The sequence below is a fragment of the Epinephelus lanceolatus genome, chromosome 2 (assembly GCF_041903045.1).
Source record: "Epinephelus lanceolatus isolate andai-2023 chromosome 2, ASM4190304v1, whole genome shotgun sequence".
Lineage (NCBI taxonomy): Eukaryota > Metazoa > Chordata > Actinopteri > Perciformes > Serranidae > Epinephelus > Epinephelus lanceolatus.
The window spans coordinates 17512061-17537434 of NC_135735.1; the positions used below are offsets into that span (position 1 = coordinate 17512061).

The window sequence follows — 25374 nt, forward strand, 5'->3', positions numbered from 1 at the left end:
TGATGATACAGCAGCTGGGTATTGATCTTTACCATTACTACATATGGGTCTACGCAGCGGAGCAAACATGGGGTAAAGCACCTCTCAGTCACTTTTATGGACCCTGTCCAGTTGCACCTAATGGCTACACACCACATGAAGAAGAAGAACTATTGAGTTGGGTTAGAGGGGCTGTCTTTGTTTTTTGTTTTCAACTGCCACTTTCAAGTGAGACTTGCAGTGTGATATTGTCACTATGTCATCTGTGCGTTATTGAAACTCAGCATTATCAAAACAAAACTACTCCTACTGTGGTTATTAAGATTTTGTAGGTGTTTCTCTTTGGCTAAAGTCAGCTGTGAAGCCAGTTATAACAGAATGAGACTGTATCTGCAAAGCACAAACAACTGCATTCATGCCCCCTGTGTGTATCTATCCACACCGGGGGCTTATTTAGCGTGTCTCGGGGTCACACTCAGGCCAGGTCACTGCTCATATCATGTGTGGGTAATAGGGTTATTTACACTGACTCCAATCCCCTCAAAAAGACATTAACACTCTTTAAAGAGCAGAGCTGCCAGTCTGAGCATCTGGTCGGTAAACAGAGTGCCAACATCAGACAAGACGTGACTGACCGGTCGGTTACTGGATTTGCTGATCAAAGGCACCTGAGAATCTGGAGCAATATTCTTTTCATGGCGAAGAGAGAGGTTTTCAGTCTGGTGTCAGAAGTCCAAGGAGAATGTTTTCTTTATTAGATTTGGTTGGTGCAGAGAGGCAAGGCGTTGGGAGATAGGGATGTTCTCAGAGAGAGGTATTTAATAGTACATTTGTGAATGCTGTAGGTTTTTCAATTTTATTTGGTGTTGCATCACATGAATATATCATGATGTGACAGAATGTAATGCAATTAGACTACAAATTCAAACAGCAATAATTTTTTAAGCACTTTGTATTCAAACAAAATTACTTCATTGCCTCTCCTGCTACTAGTTATACAAGAGAACAAGATGCCTTAACAATACACACAATAATCACTGCTATCTGATTTAATTTTTTAAATCTTTTTCCAGATGAATCGTTGTTTTGTGTGCACAAGTATGAGAACAAAATATCAATTTTGTTTCCATCAAAGCAAGGTCACCAGATCAATCACCGAGTTGAAGTTTATGACCCCAACTCGTTTCTGCAAACAAAGTAAGTTAGGTGTATTTCCTTCCACACATCTACTCTTTCTTTATTGTGATCAATAAAGAGAAAGAACAAGAACACCTTTATAATAAAAAAATCTCTTGCACAGCTGTATTATTCAGTCAGCAGCAGTGCAAACAAAGAAAAAATGAAGGACTTGCCACACCAGAAAAAGCACTGGACGAACCCAAACGTCATGGTATTTATTTAAACTCTCAAGAGATGTGACAAAGCCATATTTACTGTGTAACAGAAAAAGTATGTCAGGCTGTTATGATGACAAAACAGTCACTTGGCCTCGTGTTATGTCTTCAGTCTCTGGTTCCATGACTTTCCTCATTAGGCGGTCTCTGTATGTTTTGGAGGTAGTGAATTGTGAAGCACAGATCTCCTTTTGACCCAGAGGGCGAGGGGATGGTTCGGCTTGACAGCTCCTTTCTTAGAAACAGAAATGATGCTGTTTGAAAGAGTTTTGCAGAATCATTCTAAAGAGTTGGTTGTTTATTTCAAGGTCAGTTCAGGTTATAGGCTACGACTCATATCAACTCTCAAACACTACAAGAAAAATAAATTCTGTGAGCTTTCTGTCAGTGTAACCATGCCATGCCCCTTCCTATTTAATTTACAGTGTGTCTTGGCCTTAGATTTCTTTAATAAATCCCAGGAGAACCAATCAATCAACCTTTATTTGTGTTGTGGTGAAGGTTATTTATGTAGTACCTTTATGGAGTGCTTCACGAGTCAATAAAGCAAAATAAATGAGACATACTTCAATCAATAAAGAGACACCCAGACATCAATAAAAGGCCTGTCTTTACAAACAGAATTTCAGACACTTCACATCAGTCCTCATTGCTGACCGACGAGCCCAGCAAGGCTATGCCAGATCCTGAATGCCAAACTGCAAAAGCTTTGCTACTGTTGGTTTTAAATTTTTGAAAATGAGCCAACGAGCTTTGGTCAGGTGACTTCATCATCCCTGTATGGCATGGAGTTTGGAGATCATGACCCCAAGCTTTTTAGGAGTTGTTGGCAAGTGGACCCAAAACACACATGGGAGAAGTCTGCCTTCAGGGCTCTTTGCCAAGAAGACCCTTTCTGGAAGAAATATTTTCATTTGAACCCAAACCAAAAACCTTTCCTCAGCCTAACCAAGAAAGGGCTTTCTGGCAAAAAGCCCTGAAGGTAAACTTCTCCCAGCACCACCCAGAAGACCAAACCAGAGGGCAGATAAAGTTTAACAGGTTATTGCAGTAGCTACTGAAGCAGGAGACGACCAATGTGAGTGAGTGACTTGGGAGTTACAAGGAGGAGAGGGGGGAGTGTCTGGTTGGTGTGGCACCAGAGGAAGCTGAGGGAACGAGGGAGCAAACAGGTAGGCAGCTCCTGGAGCACAGGGAACAAACAAGCATTAGATGAAGTAAGGAATGCACAAGTAAAATCTACTAGTAGAGTGACTAGGGTCCTGAGCGTATCTACCACTGAGACTGCAGTGAGTGGAAGGAAAGCTCTATCCTTTTGTTAATACACTGTGGGCTTGATGATCTGATTGTAGCCAGGTGTGTGGTGAGCCGGAGCCAGGAGAGGTGATGAGCTGATTGCCAGCATGTGTGTTGGTTGGCTGGGTCCAGATTAGCAGCAGAACAGGAATGAGACTCACACACACATATACACACAGACAAACTGGGGACATGGAAAACACAAGGAGTGGGGAACACACAAAGTACATGCTGGTGTGGCCGTGTCAAAGCTGGGACTTGATTAAAATGACTTCATAATTGATCAGCAGAATATTGAAATTGATCCTGTAAGCAGTGAGGACAGTGGGGACGTGATACTTTAAGTGACGGGTAAGATAATCTCAGATAATCTGATGTAACAGTCCTATAATGAATATTAATTGTTGTTGACATTGTGCCATAGAGGTGTTATGTCAGTACTATTGGACTTTTAGGCTCTATTTTATGGTGTCAAGGTATTTAAGTAGTTATGTTTTCAATTTCTTTTGCACCAACCAACCAGTCAGTCAGTCAGTCAGTCAGTCAGTCAGTCAGTCAGCCAGCCAGCCAGCCAGCCAGCCAGCCAGCCAGCCAGCCAGCCAGCCAGCCAGCCAGCCAGCCAGCCAGCCAGCCAGCCAGCCAGCCAGCCAGCCAGTCAATTAATTAATACTTTATTTGTCTCATGGGATTATACAAGGTACAGCTCCAGTGGAATGTGATCCCATCAGCCACCCCGTTCTTATTACAAATTCGTCAAATACCGCCGCTTGGTCATTGATTTCCATGTCAGACACCGACAAAATTACTTGATCTTTACTTGACGTATGCTACGCTGTTGGGCTGCGTCAGTTAATAACACCACCATACAGTAACAGTTTGGGAGGCCATCAGACAACAACATAATTTAAGGACCTGGAAAGTCCTTGTATGGCATGCAGGTCAACACCGGACTTTCACCCGGGAGCCTGGGGTCGTATTCACAAAGCTTCCTAGTGCTAAGAGTTGGTCCTATTGACGAAATTCTAAGAAAATACTTAGAATTATGACGTTTGCTTAGAATTTCCCCTTAAAGTTGACAAGGTCCTTTTAAAGATAAAAGTTATTCACAAGGCATCTTAGACCTTAAGAGAACTCCTAAGGTGAAAACTGTGAGGAGCAGGGAGGAGGAATTTTAAGAGGCTTAAGAGTTTCTTAAACAGAGGACAAAATAGCGGAAACACAAAGAGGTCAGAGAAATGGTCTCTAGACAGTGAGTAAATGAAATACTACCAATGACCTTGGTCCGTCTCAGCCTTCCATCAGCAGAATGATCATACCAATAATAACCACACTGTCAATCTCATATCATGATGCAGTTCATTTCATTTCCACTGCGTGTCTACACCTTACTAGCTCACAAAGGGGCGTATCTCTGACAACCAATCACATCTGTTAAAAGGGAGCATCACACCTAGCAACAGGGTCAACCACACACCCTCACTAAGGTAAAAGTTTCCATCCCGTTCTTGCTTGGAGTTGCTCTTTCCTAAATCATTCCTAAGCTAGGACTCCTTACTAAAAGTTTTTAGGCTAAAATAGGAGCTCTCAGAGTATTCTCGAAATGTTTGTGAATATGGCCCCTGGTTTTCGCTTCCCGTATAAACGTAAAGCCAAACCATGATGTTTTTTCTACACTCAACCACATGCTTTTGTTGCACAATGAAATAAAGTGTTTTACCAATGTTGTAAATTTAGTTTGAAAAAGTCTTTATGCATCTAACGAGCAGAAACATTTACTGAGAAAACAGAAGTATATTTTGAGAAGACACAATGTATGTAACAGGCGTAAACTGACATTGCATACCAGAACGTCAACAATAGATGCATCAACGATAGCTAGTGCGTAGTACATAGACGTGAAGTCCATAGACCAAGCCACGATATGTGAGGGCTTGGGAGCGTTAATGTGGTGTATCATACTCTTTAACTTGTGCGCTGTAATTTAGTCGTTTTTTTGCATTTTCTTGCATCGTTGGCTGCTGCTTTATAATTGTCAATGTTTCTGTGTGGTTCTGGTGATTCATGGTTTCTGGTTGTGGAATGATTTGACAGTCCACACATCCTGACCTCAACAAGACGGCTGCATGGTTGCTCCTCCAGGGACATTGGCAGCGACTCTGCTTAGCAGCCACCACTAAATGGCATATAGCAGTGATATACAGCAGTAACGGGACAGCACCTTGCATACCCTTCGACGCACCAGTCACTATAAAGCCTCCTCTCCTTCTCTTGCCGGGTCCATGTCATTGGTCCGACAGCCCATTGGTTCGACATCCCATTAGTCCGACTGTCCGCGGTGCTGAACGGCTCGTGTCGGGCATATGGTGCGCCGCGACCGGCTCTGGGTCAGCTGGGAAAGGCTTGAGGCGGAGCAGGCTCACGGCTTATGTGTTTGTCACTTTCTTTTTCATTTTAACCCACACCATGATCTTTTCCTGACCCTAACCAAGTGGTTTTTGTGCCTAAACCTAACCAGACCTTAACCACAGGGCATCATGATGATTTCGGAACAGACTTCGGAACAACGGGTTTAATACGTTGGTCTTTGACATCTAAAAAGTCCATTCTGCCCCAGACTCCGCTTCCCACAGTGGTGTAATTCAAAGTGAGTCACCTAAATACCTAATGGTTGCTGGTATAAAGAAAAAGAACCACATGCACCTCAAGAAAATGACATCTCATAGTCATCATTAATATAAAGGCTCTGTCATGCGCAATCACCAAATTAGGGTCTGATGCGTCATCTGTGCTCATTGCAGCTAAATTTGTCAGATGAAGTACCTAAAATCCCTGAAATACCAGGATTAACCTGCGGACAATGGAGATTTTCATTGCTGCCACAAACCCATGATCAACAGAGGTGATGAGTGCCATATGGCTTCTCTTCTCCTAAGAGGCTTATATACCATGGAAGGTTATTCATTGTCTGGCTATATGGATTTTACAGTAGCATGTGGTAAAGGGCAATGGTTTCTTTTCTAGAGGGCAAAGTAGTAGAAAAACCAAACATAGAAGAATTACAATATTTAGATTGAATTTGTAAAGGACTGTAGAAGTAAATAGGATCCAACTGTAAATCTTTGTTTGACCGTATCCTACATACAAAATAAGTGTAGAGGCATAAAAAGTATTTCTGAGGTCTTCAGATATTACAGAGACATTTGAAGTTCTTCTCATCCTAAACACTGACAGTACTTACTGTAGTATATTTATCCAAAATAACATCTACTAGTCCATACCCATTGAGTGCACAGTTGCCCACATACAGTTACACATGGTGTGTGTTTGGGATACAGGTCATAGGAAATTGCAGATTAAATAGTCAACTGAACCCATTAAGAAGAGCAATGTATTCAGACAGAGTTTTTGTGGATTTGATAGTATGATTGCTTTATTGAAAGTACAGTAGTACCATTGCCAGTAGTGATAGAATGGTTTCATTTGTCAAACATGGGACAGACAGAATGACACACTGACAGTTTCTGTGATTATGCACAGCATACCATACCATGACTTAGTCATACCAAAAATTAGAGAAAAAAAAACAACATTGGGCCACAGGGGGAGCCACAGCGATCGTCGCATTTTATCCATTTTTAAACATTTTTCTGTTGTCATAGCGCCACCCAGTTGCCAATTAGAGTTAAATTTCTCCAGTCACCTTGAGGTGTCCTGTTGTACATATCTACCAAGTTTAGTAAAAATCCATATGGCGGTTAGGTCTAGATAAGAAATTAGCTCTCTAGCACCCCCATTTTGTTTGATGGGGTCAATAATGGAGGGGTCCCCTCAGATTATGTGTGGTCATATGCCTACAAAGTTGCGTGGTGATCGGTGAAACCCTTGAGATGTTATACACCTTTATGTGATGAGCCATGCCCTCCGCAATATTCATTGCCTTATAGAAGCTCAGTTTTAGTAGGTTTTCCAACTTTTGCCAAGAGGGAACTTTAGATATTGGTCCCTAGATTATGTTCACCGAGTTTCATGCAGATCGGTCAAACTTCCTAGGAAGAGATCGATTTTAAATGTTTTTCAAAAAATTCTAAATGGCAGACAATCTATATAACCAGAAGTTATGGGTTCTTGAGGCAAATTTGTTCCTCATGAGGAGAGGCGTCTCTGTGCAAAGTTTCATGTCTCTACGACATACAGGGCATGAGATATGCCCATTTAAAGTTTGCAATTTCAGTCGGTTGCTATAGCGCCCCCCTTTGGCCAATTGATGTAATATTGCTTCATTCACATCCTCCCATGACCCTCTACCACTGTGCCAAATTTCACATGGATTGACCAAGTCAGTGAGGAGAAAAACATGAAACAGACACACACACAGACAGAGTTTTCATCATTATATAGTAACATATAGTAAGATAGGCTAAATTTAAATACATAATTGAAACTGCTGCAATCTAAATAGCTTGATGAGTTATTGGTTTCCATTTCTGTTTTGTTTTTTCTTGCAGTAGTATCTCATCTAATCTGGCAGAGCATCAAACTGAAAACAACAGCAAAGCTTAAAACCATTTGGTGTCCTTCAGACCTGTGTCTGCTCGAGAGTAAATTGGCACTCTTTGCTAATCGTAGATGTGTAAAATTGCCAAAGTGGAGATGCAAGGTGAAAATGAGTGCAGTGCCACTCACATACTCAGTGATTGCCCTTGGTTACCGGTTAAAAAAGATGACATGATACTTTGCACTAATAGTTGATAAGATTGCTTTATTTGTGGATGAACAAACAAACCAGTGGTTAATTTTCAACATCACGGCTTGTAATTAAACTGAAAATGAAACGACACGTTTGATAAGGGGTGTAAACTCAATGACACTTACGACCTCATAAATAAGATGTGCATAATGCATAAAATCAGGCTTGTTAGTTAATGCATGCTACAATACACATGTACATTGCAAAAGGCCAATAATGGATCACACATATTATAGCATGTATTTCACTAATTTGTAGAGGGAAATAGGAACATGTATCCAACAATATCAATGCTAAAATTTGATCAAGAAATAAGACTTTCTCTTATGAGCACTTGATTTCAAGCACAAGACTTTCTTGGACTCTTACTCTTCTCTGCTCGGAGGTGATAAGGAAATATAAGCCTCTTTGGAAAACAATATTCCATTTCTCACTTGAGCTGGTCAGACCTGACATAGAATTAGTGACGTACATAATATCTGTATATGAATATTTGGAAGATAATGTTCATGAGAAAGACTTGCATCTGCAACAGTGAGACTGTCCTCAATAGAAAAACAGTGTGGGTAGTTTCATTAAATACTCACCAAAATTTATGTTTATGTTGTCATGACGAGCACCTCTTGCACTGGTGTGACTAATGATTGTTCCTTCTCTGTAGCCAAGTCTCAAATAACGCCAACCTGTTGTATGCTGCCTGTTAGGATGAACATAGCGGCTGGATGATGCAGTAAGACAGCAGTCAAAAGGCAATTGTACGGTGCACCATATCATGGGTGTTTATTCACCAAACCAGAAAAAAGAAACACATACAGCGGTACAGGCATGGCAGCATTTACAGATGGGAGACCTGACCAGCATCAAGGACAGATGGAAACTGGCGCCTTTTATACCCTATCACTGGTGCACTTGATTGGATGCTCCCATTAACAGGTTTTTTTTAACAAAATATATTATCTCATGGCTAATCACCACGGACAATATAACAAGCATACAATTACCATAATATTTACCATGACTACTGTACTGCTATTTACCCCCCCAGAATAAACACAAACCCACTACAATAAATATACATATATACACCAACTACCAAACTCCCCTCTTCCTATCCCATCACTTAGTCTCTCCCGGAACCTTTAAGTTGGTGTTCGTATCCCCGGGGACTCTTTTGGCCGAACACCCTGGAGGAGACACAGGATGGACAGGTAAGAATCTACACAAACAACTCAAACACAGGCCGCAACTTTAACACACTAATGAACACTTTCACATTGCAATATTAAAGCACATTTATGTTATGTCTGATGAACCAAAACTCAACAGCACTTAATTTTAACTGTTTATCAATTATGAACCTTGTAGGTACACACACAGTATTGTCTACTCTAACTCCCTCCCCTCCTCAGGTGAAGCAGATCATCCACAACCGCACCTGGCAGAAGACAACACCCGTCACCAATCACTACTCATCAATTTCACCATGGTTTGAAATGTTCATCCGCATCACATATTCAATAAAGCTCATGTGCAAATATGCAATGTGCAAACTGCTCTGTGCAAATCATGCTAATAAAGTGCAACTATCACCATGAAAGTGCCATGTGCCATTATTAAAGTGCCTAATTAAGTTGTTTGTTTAAAAGTGACATTCATACACAGACCCAGTTGTGCAATATTTACAAGGCCAAAGCCATCAGTCACTAGTAACGAAGGGCTCTTTGTTACACTGCCATAAAAAGGGTTAGGGAGGAGGTGGATTGGCATACAAAGCATATGACATCGATACGCTGTTACTACAATTACAATTGCTTCTGACTAATTGGTTAGTTTGTTGGTATTGAGGTAAAAAAAAAATCAGTTTTCTGCACCAAGATCTTTAGTTGCCAGCCCTTGGATCTCCGAAAAGTAACTGTCCCAGTTTTGTGCATGCATGCCCACAAACCACTTAATCAAAGAGCTTGCAACTGTGCCGAGAAGAAGAGACTCTTAACTCAGGGGTTTGACGAGGAACCTCTCCAAATAGAGTAAAAGCATTAAGCAAGGTTTGTGTTTGACTTGAAACAGTAAATCATGTTTAAACAAGGAACAAGGATGAAACAAACCCTTACGTACAACACTTTAGGTTCCACGAGTGAACATAGAGTTGGCTGAACCAGTGCCATATGGCAGATGAGCATTGGCCCTCACTAATAGGAAAACCTGAGACCAAACGAGCCTCATCATGAGCACTTATCTCTCGGCCCACCTGTTCATATCTGTGTCTCTATGTCCTTTAATCAACCTTGCCACTTTACTTCCTCGCCTCTACGCCTGTCTTTGTATCTCTGTCTGTATTTTCGTGTGATTTTTCCTCAGTGTCTTTGCCTACGGCTGTCAGGTTAGAAACCACAAGCAGAGTGCTCTGGGATTAATGTGTTCTCTCTTTTTTCTTCTTCCACTGCCCTATTATTGCCATTTATTTTGTACTGCGTGCTAGCCCTCCTCCTCCTTTCTCGGATGAATTTTCTATCTTACCAAGAACTCTCGTTGCCTTTGTACCTACTGAAATGCTAGAAAACTACCATGAGATTTTAAGTGAGTCAAATTAGCTCAGTGGCAGAGTGTGTAGCACAGAGTGCATGTTTGTGTGCTGCGTGAATGCGTAATTCTGCCTCTGCTCTACCCACCTCCAAACACTGCATGCCTTTTCAATTACAATGTAGCAGATCAGTGATCAGCATCAATCACGGGGGGCAAATGAGAGAAATGATGATACACGTTTTTTTTCCTCCTGAAAAACTGTTGCACATTTTCTTCACCAAATTAGGTTAGCAGACTTAGTTCCCCTTGACAGAAGAAATGGCTTCCTGAAATGCATGAGTGGCTGATATTAACAAGGAGCGCTCATCTGGCACTTCATTAACTCAGTCTGACTCTGCAGCTCGGTCGGACAGCCAGACAGTCAGACCATATAGGGCACCTCCCTTTAAAGCCTTTTATACTTCTTTTCTAGGAGTGGAGGGAGGAAACGCTTAATACTACATACACGTACAACCCTCACTCACTCTTGCTGCGAATGGAGAGAGGCATCATCTTCCTTAATACTTGTTTTCTCATATTTTGTGTGATTCTTGCTGACATTTACAGCATGGTGTCCACAAAGTAAAGAAAACGGATGTGATACATAAAGGAAATGTTGGAAATTATGATACAGAAATAGCAAATCCATCCAGACAGGTACGTTGGTGAGGTGTACAAGCTGGTGACGAACTACAAAGACTAGACATATTTAAAGGACATATTGTTGTGGCGTGGTCCTTGCTAGTGAGTCAAGTAAATGGGAGGACAAACTGGACGACAGGTAACAGAAGATTAAAGTCACGTTGATAGTCACACCCACACAAAGCAGCTGGCACTGGTAGTTCTGAACATCTGACGTGTATCGGAGAGCACATGTCCTCACTGATGAGCTAACTACATGGATGGGCCAGGCATGTACGAAACAGTGTTACTCATAAGGTGGTCCTCATACGATGGTTACTACTGATTATGCTGCCCTGATCCACAGTAGCAGGATAGTGTCATCAGGTTTCCCCCCCCAGGTCTCCACAGTGAGCGTGAGCTAACCCCTATTAACAGTTAGCACTGTCATCATCAGCACTGCTGTCATAGCTAGTTTTGTTAGCACTGTTAGCACTGTTGATAATGCTGTCCTGACCCATGGTGGCAGGACGGTGTTTAAGTGAAAGCATAACACCCACTCTGCAGTTCCTCCCCAGGTCACCCCGGGGAGTATGAGCTCACCATCATTAACACTGTAAGCTCTGTCATTATCAGCACTGTTGTCAGAGCTAGTTTTGTTAGCACTGTTAGCACAGCTGATAACGCTTTCCTTACCCATGGTGGTTGGACGGTGTTTTAGTAAAAGTGTAACACCCACCCCACAGTTCCTCCCTAGGTTGCCCTGGTGAGCGTGAGCTAACCCCCATTAACACTGTTAGCTCTGTCAGCACTGTTGTCATTGTTAGTTATAGCTCAGCCACCTTCATATTTGCTTGTGACAGCAGAGGTGAGAGCCATGTGCAGACCCCGGCCCAGACTTGTATTTGTAGTTGAAGGAAAGTGAGAAATAATTTGTATATCCGCCCCGTGATTCAGATCTGCTTCAAAATCTAATGGGTTCTCCTGTGTTACACCCTTCCATCAAGTTTCTTGAAAATCAGGCCAGTTGTTTTTCAGTAATCCTGCCGACAAGCACACAGACGCACAAATTGAACAGAAAACATGACCTCTTTTGTGGAGGTAATAAGACTTTAACATCAGCTGCCTCCCTGCTACCTGATAAAGGGCATCTGAGGATATGTGGCTTTACATTTACAAGTATTGGAGATTGGCAACAGCTTATCTTTAATGTATCTGAGATGGCCTGAGAGGAGGCCGATGAATCAAAAAACAGGGAGAAGCAGTAATACTGACCTTAAGGGAGCAAATTAAGTTCAACAAACCATCCTTAGTGCATAGAGAAAGAGAATAAACAGACAAAAAGTTCAGTTTGTTGAATATATGTATCAGTTTGAAGTTAAAAAAAAAACATTGCCTTGAAACTTTTAAAACCACCAGTCCATGACTGAAAATGATCATTAGACTCCCCTTTACCAGTTCTGTTGATGTTTCTTTGAGGGTCCATCTTGCTCTGTTCTGTATCAGCCTGGAGAGAGCCGACAAAGAAATAGAGTCAGAGGAGTAAAGGAGAGTGGCGGGGGAGTCAGTGGTCTGTAGATCCAGGCACTCTTTGAAAAAACAAACACTGATGTTCCAGCTGGCCTTGTAGTCAGCTAACCAGAGAATATTATTTCATTAAAAATTCCCTACTTGTTAGTTACTTCCCTTTTATTTTCCACTCCAATTAAACACAAGCATCCACAAGGCAAGCATAAAGTAGGGGAGACTGGGTATGGTTCTAGCACTTATTGTCAGGATATGTAACATGCTGAACTTCTGTGTTAGAGCTCTCAAATTTTGGCACAAGGTATCCTTATTTGTCTCCTACAAATAGAAATATTTCCAACTTTTCCAACTATATCACAGAATTCATAAATTGTGATATACAAGGAATTCCACCAGCTGATGCCGCTGTTCCTTTCTGTGAAAGTCAGACCTTACATGCAGGATTGAGATAGTATGTCCTTCATAGAGTGTGGGTGTTGGAATGACCAGTTTCACATTTTGCACCACTTCCTGTGTCCACTATGTAGCGCTGGAGAACACACCAATTATATGTCATGTTGCTGTTAATCAATTGTAGACCCCACTGTGTAAATTTCATGTAAAATTTCTGAAAAGACGTACTTCCTGTTGCCAGAAGGTGGTGCAATCACCACGACACCTAATTTGCATGTTGATGGCTTCAGGCCTGGAGCCTTATAAAACATGTGAAGTTTGGGGCAGATTGGACAGGAAGTTGTCGTAACTGCTGTGTACCTTACACAGCAGTTACGACAACTTCCTGTTTGGTGGCAATACCTGAAAGTTTGACGCCTTGCCACGGTTACGCGGTTGGACAGTAAGTCAAACTTTAAGAAAGTTTTGATGCAAAAGTATGATAGACTTTATAGACACAATCTGAAGTCAATCTGATGAAATCTGTAGGAGGAGTTTGTTAAAGTACGACCCCTGGAAATGGCCAGAAATGCACCAAAATTGCACAGTAAATTGAAAATGGCTGACTTCCTGTTGGGTTGAGGGTGTGGCTCCAAGAGACTTTTTTGTACGTCTTGGTGTGTTACATGTGCCTACCAAGTTTTGTACATGTAAGTGAAACCAGCTTCGAGGGCTGTGTCATCAAAACTTTGTAGGGGAGTGCTACAAAGCCATTGTTTTGAGGCAGAGGATGAGATATATCAAATTTTTCACCAGTTGTGATATGTGTGCAAAGTTGCATGACTTTTTGAGAACCTTTAGACCCACAAAAAACGACATTCATTTGAAGGAAGAGGAGGAAGAAGAAGAAGAAGAAGAAGAAGAAGAAAAAAAATTCCTTGCATTTCAATAGGGTCCTTGCACAACGTGGTGCTTGGGCCCAAATAACATATACATACACTAATAACCAATTCTTACTTTGGTCTAACCAGCTCTCCTTCCTCAGTCAAGTCACCCGTCAACACGTCCTCTTGCTGCACATTGAAGACTGCTATGATAGCCCACACAGGACAGCTGTGCGGATCCTCTTTCTCTGAGGTTTTGCTGTTTTTTTTGCTCACTGTCACATGGCAGATAGAGTATTCTTTGGGGACAGACCTTACTGTCTTTCCCTGCCTCGCCTCATCTGATGCAGATTTCAGTGCAAGCACACCCCTGTCAGTTTTTCTCACCAACTCTTCTGGCATGTTGAAAAGAGGAGTAAGATAGATAGAGAATGTGTTTAGTCGTCATTGGGGTTATTGTAACTTTTAAAAAATCTGTTAAAACCATTCCCACCCCTGTCGGCCAGTGTTGAGTAAATGTAGCCACATGGTGGTTGAAATGAGCAAAGATGAAATGCCTCACATCTTACCCAAGAGACTACCCTCTAATCTTATACAGGTTACATAATTCCAACTTGAACAGTATCAGCACACTTGCCAACCCTCCCATTACTTACTGAGAGACTCCTGTTTTCATTGCCCTCTCAGATTTCCTCATGGGGTCTCAATTCTACCATATTTCTCCTGATTTATGACAAAATTTCACACCTTTTTTCCCATTCATACCTGTTTGTGGCACGGTACAGTGAGTAAAAGCTAAGCCCCAAGACTCTAAAAGTCTGCTGTTTCCTCCCCGTTGGCACTTGCCTCCATCTCCCTTCTTCTCTGATCCTCTGGAGCTGGAGAGGGGCACCTGTTATGCCCACGAGTTGGGTGCATCTGCCGGTGGACATCTCATCTCCATTTGTAAGTCCAATGGAACACTCTAGCAGGGGTTTGAGAGGGTAGCTTGTGGATTAGGGAGGGCCTGAGTTGCCCTCCTCCATTGCGACAGTGTACCCAGCTGTCTTCCAGAGACTGTAGGCCTCTCTTTTTGCCTAACTTAGGCATCCAGGGACAACACATTCTCACTCTGACCTTGTCACATATTGAAGTTTGGTCATTGACTTTCCACGTCCACATACAATGTGCAATGGACCCTGTGTGCATTGGTTGTTGACGTTCTGGGACACCGTGTCAAGTTCTGCCTGTTACAGGCATTGTCTTCTTTCAAAATACACTTCTGTTTTCACAGGAAATTTAAAATTTATATACAGTCTCTTTCAAAATAAACATATTACGTTGGTACAACACTGCGATTTCACGTTTTTTTTTTTCAACAACAAACACACATGATTGGGTTTAGGAAAAAAGAACGGGGTTTGGCTTTAGAATCTTACAGGACGCAAACATTGCTCTCCTGGGTGAAAGTCGGTGTTTGTTGGACCCATCCACCACCCCTCCTGCCTGCCCTAGTTGGACTTTCGCTGCCTTAACTTTTGTATTTGTCCTGCTGCGTTTCCCCCTGATGCCGCCAGGTGCCGTTTAACTATGACGGCAACTGGCTGCGTACCATGCCGATGTTAAAGGACGCCTTTTTTCATTGGTTTCTGACGCCACAAGTCACTCCTCAAGCGCCGGATTTCGACGACTTTGGAGTGAGACCGGGCTCCCAGAACCCAGGGGTGAGTGGGCCAGGGAGGACAACTGGGTGTGGGTCCCTGACGTGGGCCAACGTCAGGGATGGGACGTCAGTGGATGGGTCCAACAAACACCGACTTTCAGAACAACTCCACCTGCAGGCTTATGGCGCCCCAGAAGAAAAAGTCCAAAAACACATAATTGAAACCACAAAATATCTCCATACTGGATGTTTGAATCTGGGGTGCCGTCAGCCTGCATTAGGTGGAGTTGTGCTGCTACCCACTCTCCCCTCGGATCTCCGCAAAGGTGAGTAGATAATTGCTGAATTTTCATTTTTGGGTGCACTATCCCTTTAACCTCCTGGTAATCTGCTGGAGTACAAAGGGCATAAACCAAAAAATAAACAAAATGAAATGCATTTAACATAAAAACACTGATGCAGTTTACTTTGTTATTTTCATTCTTTTAAAAGTCACCAGAATGCAGGAAAAAAAGTGGAAGATGCCCACACCCCTGCTTTGGTTTCAGATCCTTCCTTTTTTGAAGTCTCAAGGACGGCAAGTATGACTATTGGTACTAATTATAATATATAGACCTGTTAAAAAAATAGATTCATACCTGAAAATGAATATCTGGGCTGTACAATCTTCACACTTCTTCTCACAGCTATGACATTTCACATGCAAGGGCAGGAAGGAAGGGGTCATATTTCAGATGTACAAGTATTACATGACTCATAGCTCATCCATTCAGGTGGTGTTGTTACCACCCCAGTTGCAACAACCAGACCCGGTCTCCCCTACATTATTTGGAAGCAAACCAGTTCAACAGTTGGATTGAGTGAACATTGCTCCATGGAATAGCTCATATTTCAGTCAGCTTTATTAGCACTATAAACATGTTACATTTCTAATGTAATTCACATAGAGTTTTGTAAAATAAATCAAGAATTGCATTAGGAATTTCTCCTTTCAAGTCTGAGGTCAAACCAGGGTGATGTTTGTTGTGTAGATTGTAAACCAATCTGGGATAAAATGGGGATTTTGGGGTTGAGGAACATTTAAAGGCAGAAAACGCGTAAGGCTGTTGTTTTAATGACATTTTACGAAAAGGTTCTGACATTTATAACTGGCAAAGGCGTTCTTCTCAGCCACATCAGTATTTGGGTGTGTTTGTACATGTTGATGTGGGATTTATTGTTGGTGAGGGTATGGAAGGACATGCCCCAAAGGAAAGTGGCCTGACTTACTGCTGATTTAGGCAGATTGTGAATGCACGACTTCATAGGAGAGACTTCTAGATTGTTGTTGCTGTCCTCAAGTAACTTTAGAAAGCACATTTCCCAGTTCTCAGTGTCACTTTGCTAAGAATAAAATATCAGCAACCACATACAAGTTTTTAAATAAAGGAATTTGCAAACATTAATCGTGAGGTGGAGAAAGCTGAATTACACCCTTCATTACTGGTAATTGTTCCGGTTAATTTTCTCACAGTACAGTACAGTACAGTGGAAGCTTTTTCCTTTTCACTAGTCAATCACATAAAAATCTAAAATGGTGACAGTGGATAAACAACTAATTTAATATATGACACTTACATTGCTTCACAGAATATATAAAAGAACACAAAACGCACATTACCAACACTGAGTAACAATATGTCACTGATCAAAAAAAAAAATCATTTGAGCAGTGCTATAATGCAAATCAGTGGTTCATGTAAACTGTCACTGTCAGAAGAGACACCATGAAGATGTCTAATGATGTCCTTTGAATGTGTTGGCTGTTTACCAGGAAGCTGCCGTATGGTGATGACTGTCGGCAGTCAGTACATTCTGGGTAGTATCTCACTACATGATAAAAAAAATGAGCAGTTAGACAACTTGTGAAACAGTTTTGCTTGTGCTATTAGTGTATAGCTTAGTAAGGCACAATCCCATTTCATATTTTTACCCCTACCTCAGGTTTTTTGAGTGCCATCTTGCCCCTTGGAACCGAGTTACAAGATGGTATTGGTTGAAAACTTCCCACATATAATGGGACAGTCTTTCAAGGCCCTAATACATCATCAGTATGTTGCCATTTACATAAACAGACCAGACCCCCAAGAAAGCTGCTCAGCCTTGCAGCAATTTTTTTCCCAGTGGCCACTCGCAGTGTTGCAGCAAAAAAATCCCTAGGGTAGCATTTTCCCCATAGGCCACCACTGCAAACCAAGAGAAGCAATTTAAAAATTAAGTCAAACAGGACCTGGCGGGCACATCCAGCTGGAGAAACACTACTACGCATCTTCAGTGGGTTGCATACCGGGGAAGTAAACCCGGAAGCCAGACAACTTTTAGACAACAGTTAGCTATTGAGACAGTTATCATATTTATTTTTTTTAAAATCTTTATTAACAAAGAAAATGCATTTGTAGGTTTCTTTTGTTGCTTGTGAGGCGGACGATTTATCCGAACACTCGAACCCGAACCGGTTTGGAGTGTGCCTCTGAAAAATCTCAGTTTGAAGGGCCATGTAACTTAGTCCTACCCCTTGGCCCTACCCCTAGATTTGTGCGTTCCCGCGAGGGGTAGGGGTGTCCCAATTCCTTTTTGCGCGTAGGGTATAGGGGGCATAACGAAGGGTAGTGGGTATGAAACTAGCCCTTCAGAGCAAGGGATTTCAGATGCTGACTTGCCAGCGAGGGGTAGACGTCGCCATGGCTACCACCGAGCAAGAGACGGGGAAATTGCTATTCATGATGTCTAGATTGGAGTTGACAGAAAGCTACCCTGCTAGCTAACGTTACCGTCGTCAGGTTGCTTGTTAGCTAGCTAGCTAGCTCGCACTATCTAGCGTCTGTCATCTGTCCTGCTCTGCAAAATTGTCGGATTTTTCACATTACGAGCTAGTATAACTATGCTGCCTCATAATGTTAGCGAAGCATGATGAATACAGAAAACGCGATCGGTAGGATGAACTCAACTGGAGACTCCATTGTAGATGCTGGTTGGAAATGTAGATGGCTCACGGCTTCCTGTTTAAAATAGTTACGTATGCATGAACGTAACCGACGCGGTGACGTAGTGAGTGGTGTCCCAATTCCTAGGGAAAGATTTCAACCCCTACCCCTTGTTGCTTCATTTTGAGGGCCAAGGGGTAGTGGGCAAGGGCTAGGGGTAGGGCTAAGGGCTCAGGGGTAGTGGATAAGGGGGAGTACTGGGAGTGGGCCTTTGCCCTACCCCTCTATTTTAAGAGGAATCAGGACACCCTACCCTAGATGTGAATGCGCAAAACAGAGGGGTAAAGGGGTGTATTGGGATTGGGCCTGAAAATAATACTGTGCCACATCCATACACAAAATCCTTGTTTTTATTTTTCAGTGTGCACCACAGCTGCAATTTGATTTTGTGACACTGGGAATTCCATATGACAAATGTTTGAAATGTCTACATCTGAAACAGTTAATTAAAACATACGCACATAAATACATAATTAATGTCAGAAACACTAATCCTGAAATGCAATTATTATGGGAACAGAAATTGTTAAAACAACATTGTCCAGATGAACTGCCTTAGGGTTGGGATGGTGGAATAAAAACACTGGTAGGATCGGATGGTATTAAATTGTTGGCGGTTATGGGAAAAAAATAAAATGCTCAGAAACACACTGCTGCAGCTAATTCCCTGGAAGCCCCTCTGTGTTTTGCAGAGATGAAACTGGACGAAACCGAGAGAAAACCGGGGCCTGAAGAATAAAGGAAATTAGTAACGTAATCCACAGCAGGATCAAAAGAGTGCGATTGGATTATATTTTGTTGCATCACAGCAAATGAAAGATGTTTTAGATCAAAGGCAGTGATTTTCAGCAGGAGAATATGGAGATGCATTATTGAAGATGGCGAACAAAGTGTGTGCGTGGTGGTGGGGGGGGGGGTTCGTATTTGATGTCATAACTTGGGAAATGTAGCCTCTCCTATTCAGCAGACCTGTGTAACCCAACCTGGGCCTCTCATTGTGTCTTTATTTGTTTGATTTCAAGGCAGGGACATTACAATAAAGCCAATCTGGAAATGGGATCGGGCTGTGACTGATGGTAATTACTTGCTGTCTACACCATTAAGAATTTAATGTAATTTCAGATAGACTTTCCCGGAGAGGGAGAGAGAGAGAGCAGGGGCTAGCTGAGTCTGTAGGCTGTCTGTATCTGTACGTGTCTAAGAAGAAAACATCTGCAAGACACAGTAAAAACATATTTCAAAGCTAGCTTAAGTTGTCAAGACATCTGTGCAGCCCCCTGTATATAATGTCTTATAGTCTTAACACTTTCACTTACTGAGAATTATCTCTTTTTTAATAACCTTCATATAGTAAGAAGTAGAAAACACTAGTCCTCAGAGGTCACAAAGAGTTCAAGAACCTGATTTAAACCAGGTCACCCCTGCATTGTCCATTCTGCCCTGGTCTGAAGAGGCCGGACTGACTGTCAACAGGATTACTGCAACAGGAGGTGATCAGTCATGTAGAAAAGCTGCGGAGTGTCTCGGTCTGGGTGACCCCCCCCCCGTTTCCAGCTGTTTCTAGAAACCCAGAGCAGGATTCATGTAATGAGACAGATATCTTAATGACTCTGTCAGGGTTAAAGGTCATTTGGAGGATGGTGTTGGATAGAGGAACGTATAGATCAAATTGCTATTTGATGCCGTACAACCACAGAGGCTGCTGACACAGGCAGCAGATTTGTATTTCAGTCAAGCAGATCCGAATTTTACAGCACAACACGTGACATAGTTGAACTAAATATATATATATAAAAGTGTGTTGAGTTTGTTGAGTTTATAAGACCTTGGACCACATAGAACAGGGGTGTCTAAAGGGTGCCAGGTTTCAGGAGCGGGTTAAACAATGTGTTGCAGCAATAATCACCTACATTAGGTGCACTATTACTTCATATCATGCACATTGCTATGTTTCAATATCTTGAGCAATATCATTTTCTTAATCACGTGCAATACAACTTCTCATTGTTATATTATATTCAATATAACATTAATTGTCAGGCACAGTCTGTTTTTTCCACCTTTTTAATTCATTTTTAGTAACTCCAGTACTTATCATACTTCTTTTGTTACTCTATTAGGCTCTGGTTTTGCTTTTGCTCCTTAACAACACCTTTTATCTTGTATATTTTGCCAGATATTTAATTCTCTATTGTTTCGAAATCTAGGCCCAGGGAGTGACCCTCGCCTGGGACACCGACTGGTTGTTACTGGTTGTGAATTGTTAAAATGGCAGTTACTGTACTTAGTGTTACTGTAATTTGAATCATTCTCTGGCACAAGAAATTCCTTCGGGATAAATAAAGTTCTACTGAAGTTAATTAAATTGAATTTAATTAAAATGTGGTACAGAACATCGTGTTGCCCTCAAGATGAATTGTAATAACTACAGTGATTACCCGAGTTTTCATTTACAGCAGCACCATCATTAGGTCAAAGTTTGCACTTATTTAAGCACAATATTTTGGTTAAGACATTCATGGCTTGTGTTCATAGCGTTGTGAACCAATTTGGTAATCTCCTGAGTTTTCATCAAATGCCACCATGAGGTTGACATTTATGGTGTCGAGCGTAATATTTTCAGAGCTCCTGGAAGGATTCCCATAAAATTTTGTGCACGCAATTAATGTTTCCCACAGGACAGTTTGTAATAATTTTGGTGATTCCCTGACTTTTCTTCTTTTGAGAATACGTTGAATACTTGGGCCCAAGACTACTTGCAAAAGAAAGACATTCCTATCATCCTGAGCCGTATTTTGTGTTCAGTACTTAAAGGATGACCATATATTCAAACCCTCAAACCAGCACCCTTAAGTGTATTCCATTCACAGGCAATTGTATGCACTTCACATGCACATAGGCGTTTTCATCAGGTTGGGGGCAGTTACTTCAGCGCTTAGCACATATATAGAGCACACCTTTTGACAGCATGGACGACACCTCAGCAGAGAAGAAAATATGTTTTGTCCCCCCAAATCCACCAAAACATAGTCTATTTGAAAATTGTATAACAACAATATAACACACAAGACCAGCTGTACAGTCCATGGATTGAAAGCTCTGGTTGTGTTTCACCAGATGGCCTTTGCCCTGCTGAAGTAGGCTGCAATGGTGCTACTTCTGGCTTGTTGCCAACACTTACATTTGGCTATGTTAAAATGATCTTTTGCATGACCAAAAACGTCCTCTTGCAGAGTGTGCAGAATGCAACATTTTTGTTGCTGGGTGCTTTACGAAGGAAGGAGCTGGAGCTCTTTAGAATAGACTGACATTCTCTTTGGTGGGACAGCCCACTGTTAACTTACTGACAGGTTCTGTCAGAGATTGCTGCAAGCTTCATAGGCTTGCAACACCCTTGACAACTACACCGTTCTTGATTGACACATACAGACAGATCAGTGTTGAATTTAAAGGTGTGGTGCATTGTATATGGTTTTTACACTGGGTTATGTGATGATTGAGACAGAACATGATGAACTATGTTAAGTGCTTAAAACAACTTATTATTATCATCATAATTTTGGAAGTGAGTGTTGAAAACAAGGACATTTTAGTGTTTTACATATATTTGTCAGGACTCTGGACACCTAGCTTGAAAACTGGGGCCTTGTCACCATATGCTAATTAGAAAATGTATCCTGCTAAACAAAGATGGTAAACAGTGGCAACATACCTACTTAACAGCAGCAAGTTAACACTGTCACTGCTAGCATGTTAGCATGGGATGCTAACCTTTAGCTCAAGTTTCTTGTCTTAGCACTGCTAGCAGGCTGTAGACTATTAATTATATTAAAAACGGATAATTCGTGGGTATTTTTCAGCAACACTATTTGTAGCAAAACACACTGACTGTTTGAAAAGGTTTCTATACTTGCAGCTTAATTTGTAGCTTACAAAAGAAGAACTCAATAATAACACAAGTCACACATTTTTTCATTGTTGAATTTAGGCTCATTAATACAAAAGTATGTGTACCCCGCGCAGATAAAATGTGATGTCATGATCAAACCCCTAATGTACATTTATTAACCAGAGACACTGTTTGTTATTGCACACAGGCGCATGCTTTATCATCATAACAGCTGTGTTTCAGCCATAATCGGCCTGAAGGGCTTGTATGACTGTTGTGCGTTTCCTGTCTCAACATGCTGAGGAAAAAGTGACTAATTGAAAGAGTCAGAATGGGTGAAAGAGAAACGTGATCCAGGGAAATTAAACCTCCATTGTTATTACTGCAATTAATCATATGCTGTAATTGTTTGCTCAGTGTTGAAAAAAAAAACAAAAGCAAAATTGTGCAGAAACTTTTGTGTCACTTGGCTGCAAAAAACAAATGTTTGGGCAGCTGACTTATTTATTGTCGGCAGATATGGAATGCACCGCCGAGGTGTGTATTCCGTATCGATTCTGCTTGATAAATGGGGAGGTTTGATCATGACATAGCACTTGGCGTGGCAAAGGTGCAGTATTTCAACCTGTTCCCACAGAAACAAATACAAAACTGAATACTTGTGTGCCATTTTAATACGAAGTTTTCTGAATACTTTCCTGGACAGTGAAGTCATAGTAAGAACAGCCACAAATATGACTTGATCTTTGAATAAAACCTAATCCAAATATATATGACTGAATTCTTCTTGCTCAGGGACACCTCAAATTCTTGATAAAAGTATAAATGTAAACTTAAAATAAAGGTTTCTTTTACACACATCTATTAACTTTGTAACACAGTACAGCTGCACTGTAGCACTTGTTTCTGCTCACTGCCCTCGTTAGTGAAGGCATCTCTCTCTTACACACAAATGCACACAAACACACACACACACACTGTGGGTATGAGCAGGCTAACATGGCGTGTTCTTCTGATCTCATACTGACAGAGAAGTTAAAACCTTTTGAACCTGTTCAAGGTGTTAACCATGTTGCCACCGTATATCAACACCACAAGCCAGTTACACGTGTTTTATCACATGAGGAAGATGAAATGAATCTCCTGTCATGAATATCTGCATTATTTCTGTTGTATTATAGCACTTATATTGTTACCTGCCTTGAAAGACATCCCTGTGTGCATATGTATATTTATAATTATCATGTTTTAGTCGATCTGTGTAATACACAGTTTGCCAGAGATGATTACTGAGGATTAAACTGAGCTGCCTCTAGCTTCTGATGTGCTTACATGACGTGCTTCCGTCCTGAAACGATGATTACAACTTGAGAAGCCTCACGTGTGAATACATTCTCAGCACAGGTTTGTTTGCATGCTTCTTGTTTTGTTAGAGCCAAACCTGAACAGGTTTAAAAGGACACATAATAGAACTGAGTTCCTCACTTGGGAGTGTGTATGGTTTACAGGAATGCAAAGAGTCCTAAAGCCTTTTCTGTCTTCATGGCTTCTACAGCAAACACACAAACAGGCAGAGGGCAAAGGAGCATCAGCTTTGTAAAGCACAAGGCGCTCCGGGTTCATCTGTGTTTCATCAAACCCACTTTCACAAGTTCTTGGGTGATATTTCACAAAAGCTGCAGTTGTACTAAGACCACAGTGATTGCCAATACCACTCACGAAAGGTGAGAAATGTCGTTTGGACTAAATTGATTTGATCCTCAAATGTTCCAGACAGAAGCAGCTGTACTGTAAAAGTCAGCACAGTGTTTTTACTTCTAAGTGTGACTTTGGGTGTTACCTCACCAGCTCTGACCTATGCAGGTGATGACAATAAACACACGGGCTGTCAGGCTTTTGATCTTTAAATGTCTCATCCCGATCAGAGGTACAAAGCTGTAGTTAATTTGTACACCGGATTTAATGTTGTCTGAAGAGGATGCTAAACTTGACTCGATTTGACTAATAAAATACTTAATTATTCATACACCACTGAAAGAGGTTCTCATTGATTTTTTTTCCACACAGTGTGACATAATCAGTGTTGCTTTGACCAAATACTGCATATTTGATGTCAGTTCACATGCATAATTATAGAGCTTGAATCACAGCTGAAAAATTGCATATTTTTCTGCATTTGTCAGTTTGTAATCCAAAATATCAGCTTGTTTTCTTTCTCTTCTCTCACACCTAATCAATATTAATAAAACAGCATCAGAGGATGTGTAAAGTACATTTAACTGTCCACTGTTTGTGAAATGAACAAACTGCCAATCAATCGAACAGATTGGCCCTTTAAACCTTACAGAATATCCCAAAGAGCTCTAACACACACACACACACACACATTTGAAAATATGTGTTATAGATAAATAGTCCATACCCATTGAGTGCACAGTTGCCCATATACAGTTTCGCATGGTGTGTTTTTGGGATACAGGTCACAGGAAATTGCAGATTAAACAGTCAACTGAACCCATTAACAAGAGCAATGTATTCAGACAGAGTTTTTGTGAATTTGATAGTAAGAAAATAAAAGTGGCCGACAAAAAACATTGGGCCACAGGGGGAGCCACAGCGATCGGTCACATTTTAGCCATTTTTAAGCATTTTTCTGTTGTTATAGCGCCACCCAGTTGCCAATTAGAGTTAAATTTCTCCAGTCATCTTGAAGCATCCTGTTCTACATATCTACCAAGTTTAGTAAAAATCAATATGGCGGTTAGGCCTAGATAAGAAATTAGCTCTCTAGCGCCCCCATTTTGTTTGATGGGGTCAATAATGGAGGGGTCCCCTCAGATTATGTGTGGTCATATGCCTACAAAATTGCGTGGTGATGGGTGAAACCCTTGAGATGTTATACACCTTTATGTGATGAGCCACACCCTCCGCAATATTCATTGCCTTATAGAAGCTCAGTTTTAGTAAGTTTTCCAACTTTTGCCAAGAGGGAACTTTAGATATTGGTCCCTAGATTATGTTCACCGAGTTTCATCCAGATCGGTCAAACTTCCTAAGAAGAGATCAATTTTAAGTGTTTTTCAAAAAATTCAAAATGGTGGAAAATCTATATAACCTGAAGTTATGGGTTCTTGAGGCAAATGTGTTCCTCATGAGGAGAGGCATCTCTGTGCAAAGTTTCATGTCTCTACAACATACAGGGCATGAGATATGCCCATTCAAAGTTTGTAATTTCAATCGGTTGCTATAGCGCCCCCCTTTGGCCAATTGATGTAATATTGCTTCATTCGCATCCTCCCATGACCCTCTACCACTGTGCCAAATTTCACATGGATTGACCAAGTCAGTGAGGAGAAAAACGTGGAACAGACACACCCACAGACACACAGAGTTTTCGTCATTATATAGTAAGATATCAATACAAAAGAAAATCCAGTG

At 41.3% G+C, this 25374-nt stretch overlaps 1 long non-coding RNA gene across 1 annotated transcript; it reads left to right on the forward strand.

Annotated features, from left to right (window-relative positions):
- The first annotated feature begins 2881 nt into the window (after positions 1–2881).
- LOC117255461 (uncharacterized) lies at positions 2882–8961 on the forward strand. The gene is made up of 3 exons (XR_004501559.2): positions 2882–3020; positions 8541–8624; positions 8826–8961. It is a non-coding gene; the product is annotated as an uncharacterized LOC117255461 (long non-coding RNA).
- The last annotated feature ends 16413 nt before the right edge of the window (positions 8962–25374 follow it).